This window comes from Vitis vinifera, chromosome 12 (assembly GCF_030704535.1).
Source record: "Vitis vinifera cultivar Pinot Noir 40024 chromosome 12, ASM3070453v1".
Lineage (NCBI taxonomy): Eukaryota > Viridiplantae > Streptophyta > Magnoliopsida > Vitales > Vitaceae > Vitis > Vitis vinifera.
Genome location: NC_081816.1, coordinates 11,731,401 through 11,742,401, shown reverse-complemented (window position 1 = coordinate 11,742,401; position 11,001 = coordinate 11,731,401).

Genomic DNA, 11,001 nt, shown 5'->3' with positions numbered 1-11,001 from the left:
ATTAAAATCAAAAGAGTTAATAAAGCTTCTAAATTAATAAACTTAAACAAAAAATATGGACTTTGGTGAAACCAAACCCATCTAACCCTTTTCTGATTAGGCTTTTTGTGGCTCAAGGAGGTTGATTTCCTCCTTGTCTTGCTTGAATGGTTCAATGAATGGCTTGAGACGATGGCCATTGACTTTGAAGGTTTGATTGCCTGTGGGATTGAATATTTCCACCACTCCATTGGGATGCACTTCATGAATTATGAAAGGACTCGTCCACCTGGACTTCAATTTTCCTGGAAAAAGATGAAGTTTAGAGTCATAAAGCAAAACTCTTTGTCCTTTGGTCAAATTCTTCTGATTTACCAATTGATCATGCCATTTTTTCAATCTTGCTTTTGCAATTTTTGAATTGAGGTAAGCATCATTCCTCATTTCCTCCAATTCATTCAAATCCAAACATCTCTTTAACTCGGCTCTTGTCAAATCCATGTTGAGCTTTTTGATTGCCCACCATGCTTTATATTCAATCTCCACTGGAAGGTGACACGCTTTGCCATAAACAAGGCAATAGGGAGACATTCCAATGATGGTCTTGTAAGCGGTCCTATAAGCCCATAAGGAATCCAGGAGCTTAATAGACCAATCCTTCCTATTCACATTCACCACCTTCATCAATATATTCTTGATCTCACGGTTGGCTAACTCAACTTGACCACTTGTTTGAGGGTGATACGGTGTGGCTACCTTGTGTTTAACCCCATATTTGGCTAGAAGAGTCTCAAAAGGTTTATTGCAAAAGTGGGTTCCTCCATCACTTATAATGGCCTTTGGCACTCCAAATCTTGCAAAGATGTTGTCCTTGAGGAATTTAAGAAACACCTTATGATCATTGCTCCTACATGGGATTGCTTCTACCCACTTAGAGACATAATCCACTCCCACCAAGATGTAGGAATGCCCAAATGACATTGGAAATGGTCCCATGAAGTCTATCCCCCAAACATAAAAAATATCCACTATTAAGATGGGGTTCAAGGGCATCATATTTCGGCGTGTTAGCTTACCAAGCCTTTGACACCGATCACATCCCTTGCACATAGAGTGGGCATCCTTGAAAAGAGAGGGCCACCAGAAGCCTGATTGGATCACCTTCATAGCTGTTTTTTGGGAGGCAAAACGACCTCCACATGACTATCATGGCAATGGGAAAGAATTCCCGATTGCTCTTGCTCAGGAACACATTTCCTTATAATTTGATCCGCACAATATTTGAAAAGAAAAGGTTCCTCCCAATAATAGGCATGGATCTTAGCAAAGAAATGCCTCTTGTCTTGGGCACTCCACTCACTTGGTACTTCTCCAGTAACCAAAAAATTTGCAATGTGAGAATACCATGGAGCTACATCTATTGAAGCTGATAGCATGTACCCCAAAAAGAAGATGAACTATTTAGCTCATCCTCACTCACACACCCACTTCATGCTAAATTCCCCCTGGATCCCAAACAAAATTGGCATCCTTCCCATTCGGTCCAAGGGAATTCGTTTCTCTTCTCTTCCCTGGAGAAGTGGATGCTTTAAAGGGTTCAAGTAACCCTTTATCATCTTGAACCTTATGATTTTCAATGGAAGGTTGGTCCATAGAGTTGTCATAGCAATCCCCCACCAAAGTGTCGATCTTCAACACTTTCCTTAACCTTTTTGCATTGGTTCCTTGAAGGTTATGGTGGGGTTGAGGAGGAAGCTTCCTTTTCCCCCTTGCTATGTCGAGATTGGTGAGCTTCTCAATGGAGTCTTGAACTTTTTCTATCCTTAGTGATAGATCATTATAAACCCCCTCCATTCTTACATTTATTGAACTCTCCAAATTATCAATCTTTTCATTAAGATGAGAGTTGATCTTTTGTTGCTCACCTACAAAGTCCTCCATGACTTTGCTTATCTTCGAAATGGCTTGCTCCAATGAAGATGTACTCATTGATGGTTGAGGTTGAGGTTGGGTTGTAAGGTTGGGATGGTTATTCCAACTTGAGGTGTAGGAGCTTTGATAACCGTACATGTCTCTCATAGTTGGAATGGTAGGGCACTCCCCTACCGTATGCTCATATGAATCATCTCCATTCAAAACATACTTACTACCACATTGGCTTTGTTGAACTTGTCTTTTCCCTAATTCAATCCGATCCCTCATGGATAAGTATGCAAATTTGTCCTTCTCATGATCGTAATGAGAGCTTTGATCTTCATGTGGAATTTCCATTTCTAAAAAAAAAATGATATTCAACTAAGGCTCTTTTCTTCAACTTGTACCAGGGTTCCCTCTTGGTCTCGAATCCAACAAGGAATGCACAAATTGAAATTAAAACAAAAATAAAAGAAAAGAGAATAAAAAAATTTAACTAAATAAAAACTAAACTAAAAATGAAAGTTAAAAACTAAAATAAATTTATCTAAACTAAGTTAAAAATGTTCTAAAACTAAAATAAAAAGTTAGTAAATGAAAAATGAGATAGAATTCACCTCACTCATGAGAAGTCTCACAAGTTACCTCCGACTGATATATTTACAGTGAAGTAGCACCTTCCCCGGCAACGGCGCCATTTGATAACCTGACTCTTGGTAGCTTGGCATGTAAGGGTATCAACAAAATTTATACCTAATGTCCTTACACTAAAGTAGCAAAGCTACTATAGCATAGTGGCTCTAGGATCGAACACTGGGAAGGGTTTTTACTTTAACTGGTGAAGTTCGGAGGATGGAGTGAACTTTTCTTAATAAAAATTAGGTTAAGATGAAAACATAAAAAGATGAAGGTGTTGTAAACTAAACTAACATGAAAATAGGTTAAAAGATGGAAAAAGAAGTTTCTCAAAGCTTTGGATAGTCATGCTTAACTCACTGTGTAAAAATGGAGATTTTGGAACTTTTCACCTCAAGTTGGGGAAGCAACTAAGGTGATGCTTACTTCCCAAACCGGTATGTGTTTAACAACTGAGTTTTAGTCCTTCAAAACTTACAAAAAGGGTAGCTGAACCTCATAAATGCTCTTTTAATGATATAGGTCATCTCCTCGACTTGCAATACAATGGCTCGTAGGAGATAACTAATGATCGTCAGTGGATCTAACAATAAGAATCCACTGAGACCAAAAGGTTATCAAGTATTGGCCATTCAAAGCAAGTCAGAGGGATTAAAAGCTTTACTTTGAAAGAAAACATTTATGACGCTCAGCTACTTACATTCATGGCTTGGAAATCTCCATCCTGACACGGGAGCTTCACATGACATCCATTACTTCAAGAAACTAAAAGGTTTTAGCCTCTCATCCTTGGGGATTTCATCCTCTAAGGATGTTTGGCTACTAAGAAAATAGAAAATAGTAGAGAGAAAAAGAAAGCAAAAGATACTCTGTATTTAGCTAAGTGTAAAATTTACATAAGTTGGTCTCCTGGAGAAAGTTCCCCGACAGCCCATAAAATGAAAATTACAAAACAATATATAACAGGTTGTTTACCCCTGTATTCTTGCTTAACAACTAGGGAATCATCTAATTGGTGGATTACAAGGAGAGAATTGGGATTTAGACAACAAATATCTGAAGCAAAATATCAAAAAACGTTGGTCGCAAATATCTGGAAGCACTCAGGAGAATTTCGCAGGCACACAAAATGGCTGCGAAATTTCGCAGACAAACAAGATGGCTGCGAAATAATTTCGCAGCCGAAGGCTGATTTCGCAGCCAAAGGCTGATTTCGCAGTCCTGCGAAATTGGCCTTCAGCTTGGAGTGATCTGCTTCCATTGGCTCTAACTTCTTCATTTCAACTCTAATTTGCGAACCGTTTGAAGCATTGGATTATTGACTTCCCGATCTTCGAAACGACATAAAGCATGCATAAATTGGACTTCAGGAAGTACTCCAAAAGTGGCTGAAATTACTATCATGAAGAATGCTTCAAGGTAGATTCTCTCTTTACTTTTCCTCATTGCATTCCGGATTGGTTATGGCAAAGGACTTTAAGGCTTCAAAGCTCTGATTCTTCATGTTCCTGAGCTTTCCATTGCTTTACCATGGATTCCAAATAACTCTCCTCCACCTTGGATTGCTTTGGTGATCAAATTACTAACAAAAACACCAAAACTTACACAAAATGATTAGAAGTGATTGCAAAGGTCCTCAATATGTTAATTGGGTTAAAAGGCAATAACTACTACTCAAAAGTGTTTAAAAGAGTTCATTACAAGCTATCAAATAGCCCTTTTTGAGTAGTAATCAGATCATTTTTCCACTCAAAAGATAGCTTTGAAGGTTCTCCAACCAGGTTTTTATTGGCCAACTATATTTAAAGATGCACATGATGTTTCCAAGTCTTGTGATAAGTGTCAAAGGCTTGGGAAATTGACAAAAGCAGCACATGATGCCACTTAAACCCATATTGGTAGTGGAATTATTTGACATCAGGGGGATTGATTTCATGGGGTTGTTTCCATCTTCTTTTGGATACTCCTATATCTTGGTAGGAGTTGACTATGTGTCAAAGTGGGTGGAAGCAATAGCTTGTAAACATAATGAACAAAGCGGTGGTGCAATTTTTCAAGGAGAATATCTTCACAAGGTTTAGGGTGCTAAAGACCATTACTAGTGATGGAGGTACTCACTTTTGCAACAGGACATTTAACAACCTTCTTACTAGATATGGAGTGAAGCACAAGGTAGCCACACCTTACCATTGATAAACAAGTGGACAAGTGGAACTAGATAACCATGAAATCAAGAATATCTTGATGAAAGTGGTGAATACAAACCACAAGAATTGGGCATTGAGACTTCATGATGCACTTTGGGCTTACCAAATTGCTTTAAAAACAATTCTTGGAATGCCACTGTATAGGTTGGTTTTTGGGAAGGCATGTCATCTACTGGTGGAAATAGAGTATAAAGCATGGTGGGCTATAAAGAAATTGAATTTTGATATGCAAAGGGATGGGCTGAAGAGGTTCCTAGACTTGAATGAGTTAGAGGAAATGAGAAATGAAGCCTACATGAATTCAAAAATTTCTAATGACAAACTTAAGAGATGGCATAATCAAATTGTCCTTAGGAAGTTTCAAGAGAGAAAAAAGGTGCTCCTATATTATTCAAAATTGCACATCTTTCTGGGAATGCTTAAATCTCGATGGAATGGTCCATATTTGGTTCATAAGTTGCATTCAAATGGAGTTATTGAAATTGCTAACGCAAATAGTGGGTGTAACTTCAAAGTTAATGGACATCGACTTAAACCATATGTGGAACCTATGGTGTAAGAGAAGGAAGAGCTATACCTCCTTGAACCTCCTATAAATTGAGTATTCAAGGTTTGGTGGGCTTATCTTCTAAAAGACAAACTAGCCCAATGATTTTTCAATTCTTTTTCTTTGAATTTGTTTGTTTTGTTTTTGTATTGTTTGATTTTATATATATATATATATATTTAGTCTCTATGTATAAATCCTTTTTAACTATGTCAATTGTGTGTTTTGAAGGACTTTCCTAATGGATGGAATGCATGAAGCAAGGAAAAAGGAAGTTTTAATGCCCTATCATCGTTTTGCACATACATGTAAAAATAGGGGAGTTCATGCCAAAAACAGGGGAGTTTTCATAGCTTTGAAAATGCAAAGGTTGTATCTCTATCTTAGTTCACATGATTAGGCAAAAATTTCACATGACTATGCAAAAGATATATTGAAGACTACAATAAAATAAGGCCTCTTGACTACTTCACACACTCATGCAAAATCTTTGCATGACTGTGCCAATTTCTTTAAAATCCTACAGCCAATATAAGCCTCTAGCTCATTTCGCATCATTGTGCGAAAATAGACCCTTCTACCAAAACTCTTCATCTTCTTCCCTCCATTTTTAAAATTCTTCATTTGAGAAATCTTTACAATCAGTCCACAAGATGTTGAAGAGGTAGAAGACCATCTATGCTTTTCCTTTTCCTTCCACTCTCTCTCATCTCTCTTTCATGCCCTAGGTCGTGAAAGCACATACATCATCGAGTATTCTCTTTGTTTTCATTTTTTTTTATTTATGAATATTTTCTTGGGTACTCTCAACATTTCGAACATTCTAGGTATTCAATTTTTCACTCCTCCCTCTTTCCAATTGCAAGACGAATCTGGATTGAAAAGAAAATTGAGATTAGGGTTGAGAAATAGTATTTTTTATTTTCTTTGAGAGGTTGTTGCATTTTTTGAAAAATCTAAACAAATTGATATCTTCTATTTGATTTATTATTCAATTCATCAATATGTCTATTATGATTTTTAGTTCTTTCTTGTTATAGATGGGGAATCAGAAATGAAGATTAATTGAATCTGAACAAGAGTTTGTGGAGATCAGTGATGGAAATGGAAATGATCTTGAATCCTCTCTGGGATTTTCCCTTTTTGAACCTCCAATTCTTGAATCTCCAACTTGGAGTTATGTCACAAGAGCCTCACTGGATAAAAGTAAATCAAAGATGCGTGTCATTGAGAAATTACCAATGAAGAGAAAATGAATTATTAGAGTTCAACAAAATTCTCCATCCTTTCCAACATCCTTTACTACTCCTCTAGTTCAAAATCCTAAGTTCAGTCTTCCATTTATGAATCCCCTGCTCTCACTTCGGTTATGAAATCTGCACCTCCATAATGCCAAACTACTCAATTTCAATTTACAAAATTCCCAAGAAAGAAAATAGCTTCTAGCACCTGGGAAGATTGCTCAAGTAGAAAGTTCCATGAGAAATGCAACTATGATTTCAACGCAAAAGAAAATAGCTTCTAGCACATAGGAAGATTGCTCAGGTAGAAAGTTCCATGAGGAATGCAACTATGATTCCAAGGCATTTTTTGCATCTTCTCTGACTCAAATTTCCACGAAGCCATGTCGTCGATATTTTGTGGAGTCATTCATGGTACCTAGACCATTCTTTTATCTACATATAATCTAGGAATTTTATCGAACCATGACTAGCAAGGAGGTTTATTCTCCTTTGGTGATCTATTTTGCAATCGATGGGAGGCAAGGTATGTTGAATGTTGAAATGGTAGCCAAAGCTTTGGATATTCCTCTTACACCTCCAAATCTTGTTAAGTTTCAACCTATTACCCAAGCTAAAGTTGCTGAAATGGTTTGAGTAGTTTCTCAAAATCAATCTAGCAATACACATGTAGTGTTGAGAAGAGAAATATATTCCTAAGGCCACCAGTTGTCTCTACACCAAAGGTTGCCTTTAGTTCTCCAAATCCTACTACAACCTTAATTGTTTCAACTGGACTTTTCTCCACACCAGACATCAGTCTTTCATCTTCTGATGATTATATACACATCTTAATTGAGGCTTTCAAGAAACTACTAGATCAATCAGACATGATTCAAGAAACTTAAGGAAACATCTAGCATGGTTAGCAGTAACTTATCTAAAGAGTTGATGATCTCATAATGGCTTTCCAATAGTGGAATTCCTCTTCTAAAAAGTCAGGTAGTGTTCAAGAAGACATGACTTCTTCCACACTTAAGGTAGATATTTCAAGAGTGCACATTGGACTGACTCCATTTCCTTCAATTTATACCTCCACTATTATGATCACTATATCTATTGAGCATCTACCTAGGCTACAAAGTAGCGAACTACCAATCACTCCATTATTTGTTTCTAACCTATCTAGTTTCAATACCAACACGGAGGTTGAACATTTATTAGAGACACTTGATGGTAGAGTGCACATGGCCACTACTTCCACTAACATGGTGTTGCATGATGTTATCCCTCAAGCTCTTTAAGCTACACCAGAGACTATTTCTTCAGAGGGGGAGTCCATAGTGCCTACCATTATTGTCGCACTTTTAGAGATCATTCCCTCACCTCTATCTCATGTTTGAGGATATAGTGTCTCTCTACCTTTCTCTTTGACTATTACTCTGTCATTACATAAATACTCCTTGAGTTTTTTTTTTTTTTTTTTGTTATGTTGATAGTATTTGTTTTTTTGCTTCCTTCTTTTCCCACCATAATTAAACTTTTATATTGTTTTGTTTCATCTATAGGAGCTTAAAAAAAATGCTTTACAGGTACCTTTCCCTTTCTTTACAGTTTGAGTCTTGACATATACTGTGCACTCTAGACCCTTGATATAAGATGAAAAACTAGTATAACATTGAGACTTTGACACAATTGTCTTAGTAGATTGAATTATTTTCGAATTGAGTTCAGACACCTTGAAAAGAGGCTAATGTGCCCAACTTGACCCCAAAAAAAAAAAAAAAAAAAAGTTGATGAATAAAAAGGTTGAGTTATGCTTGCCTTAAAAGGCTAGCAAGGTCTGAGAGGTATATGACCCAAAAGTCTTTAAAGCCTAGTGCCCTAATCCATTTTGATTGGGAGTCATCGACCTCAATGCTCGCTACATGGGTGAATGGGTGGAGTATCAACTCGATTGTAGGTGCTAAGGTATTGAATCCTAATTTGTGGAGTCTTGGGTGAAGTTCGAGGAGTTAGTGGTCGAATTAGTCCTATAAGCTTGGTGCCTAATGCCTTATGGTTGGGAGTCATCAATGAATCCCCACTACATGGACCGTATACTTAGAGATACCTTTAGCATTGCACTCCTATAATAAGGCCTTTAAAAAAATAATAATAATAACAACAGACGAATGTGTTCTTGACCTATGAGAGAGTGGTTTTTGTTTCTGGAGATAAATTGAGCTTGGTTAGGGAAATGATTAGCTTTGAATAGTATATCAGAGGGCTAGTTTAATTACACTCAAGACTTGTTTGGAAAGATCATTTTGGGGAATGAAAATGAATGTGTCTTTGATACTTTGATTTGGATGATATATTTTCTATTCGAGATAGTAAATGAGTTTGGGATTTTGATGATACCTATGGATGGTGAGGTGTGTTTTTATTATTGACCATTTATGCTATGGGATTTTCAAAAACATTTTCCAATTGATGATACCTAGTTTTTTTTTTTAGTATTTTTCTCTTTCTTTTTGTTATACTATTGCTAAGGGACTAGCAATGTGTTGGTTTAGGGGAATGATTACTACTAAAAAAGAGGACATTTTAAATAATAATTCTCATGAATTTCATACATTTTGAGTAGTAATTATGCCTAACATGCCCAATTAATACACTATTGCCCTTGCAAGAGATACTAATGATTTTATGAAGTTTTGGAGCCATTTTAAGGTGATTTTTGATGCATTGAGTGACAAAAGAGATAAATGGAATTGAAGAGGGCAAATAATGTGGATGATAAGGAAGAAGCAATGTAATTGGATCGGGATTTGGAGCTAATTTGGAGGTAGTTAAGGTGACTCAAAAGAAGAAAATGGAAGAAATTATCAAAGGGAGCTCAAAAACAAAATATTGTATATTTGCATGATCATGCAAAAATTTCACATGATTGTGCAAAATGGACTAAGTGAGGAAAATCAGCTACAATATAAGGAGGATGCCTAAGTTAATTTCACATGATCATGCGAAATTTTGTATAGTCATGCAAAATGGTCCAGAAAGTTGTTACTGCTGTTGTTGTTCTACTAATTTCGCACAACCATGCGAAATTGATTCTCTTTGTGCAAAATGATTGAGCTTGTGCAACATGATTATTTTGTTGTTAAACTCCATATTGCTGAATGGAGAAGGTCCTGAAAGACCTTTTAAATGATGGCAAGTGTCTACTTGACCTTGGCATATAAATACGAACTTGAATCTCTCATTAAAGAACTTTTTGAACACTATTAATTATAGAATTTTCTATATTTTCTATCTTAATAGAATTCTCTATTTTCCCTCATTTTTTGTCATTTTCTCACTAGCCAAACATGCCTTGTGAGACCAAATCTCCAAGCATGAGTGGCTAAATCTTGTTTTTCTCCGAGGAAGGAGGATTTAGAGGGACGATTCATGGTGAATTAGAGAAATGACCTTTAATTGCAAAGGTAATTTGATCCAATTGATTGATTACTTGAATTTTGGGGATTTTTCTCTTCAAATTATCTTGAATGACTATTACATTGCAAACTAGATAGATTCATTAAATTCTTAAAGATAGATTTGATGAAATCACATAGTTGCAATGTATGAATCATTGGAAGATGATTTTAGATGAATGCAATATATAGTTTAAATTGATCTCTTGGATTAAATAACCTAATTTGAAGAGAAATTAGGTCTAAACTTAAAGCTAAATTTAAATCGGTTTAGATGAGAATTTAGGTTTTGAATCTAACTTGATGAAAAATAGATCTCTACATCTATTCACCATGGAAATTTGTTTCTAGAAAATCCTAACTCTGAGAATTTCTTTTCTATTAATTTTCTCTTATTTTACATTTTATTGTTCTTCTTAATTAGAAATCATTGTTATTTTGATTTTTCATCATGAACTTCACTTGATCACAACTATTTCTTTTCCCTTATTCAAGCCTTAATTACCGAGAATAATCCATCCTAGTGGATGACACCTAAAAACTAGTATACCACGGTAGTTTGTACTAAAATCATTTTTGATTGAGTACAAGCTACTCTAGAATAGTGAATTAGGTTATAAATTGTGTTTTGATGCGATAAATGATGAAAAATCAATCAATCGATATACAATGTATTTGCATATGATATCTAAAAAAAATAAAAAAAGATTCCAAATATTTTTATAAAATATATCTTTTTATAGTATATATAATAATAAAAAATTTTGCAAATCATTTTACTTGGATGAAACTATTAAGCATAAATTTTTATCATCATAAATTGCCAACCAAAAGAGTGTGGTTTCGACACATATTGTTTACTTGAATCAATACACTTCTAGACCCAAAATACCATGTATTTAACATCTTTCGATTATAGGTCTTAGAATCTTATATAAGATAGTATCAAAGTGCACAATCTAAGAACCTTAATCTTACTACTCTTTTTAAGATTAAGATAACCTACTATTGAAAAAACTAGTATAGCCACTATGGTA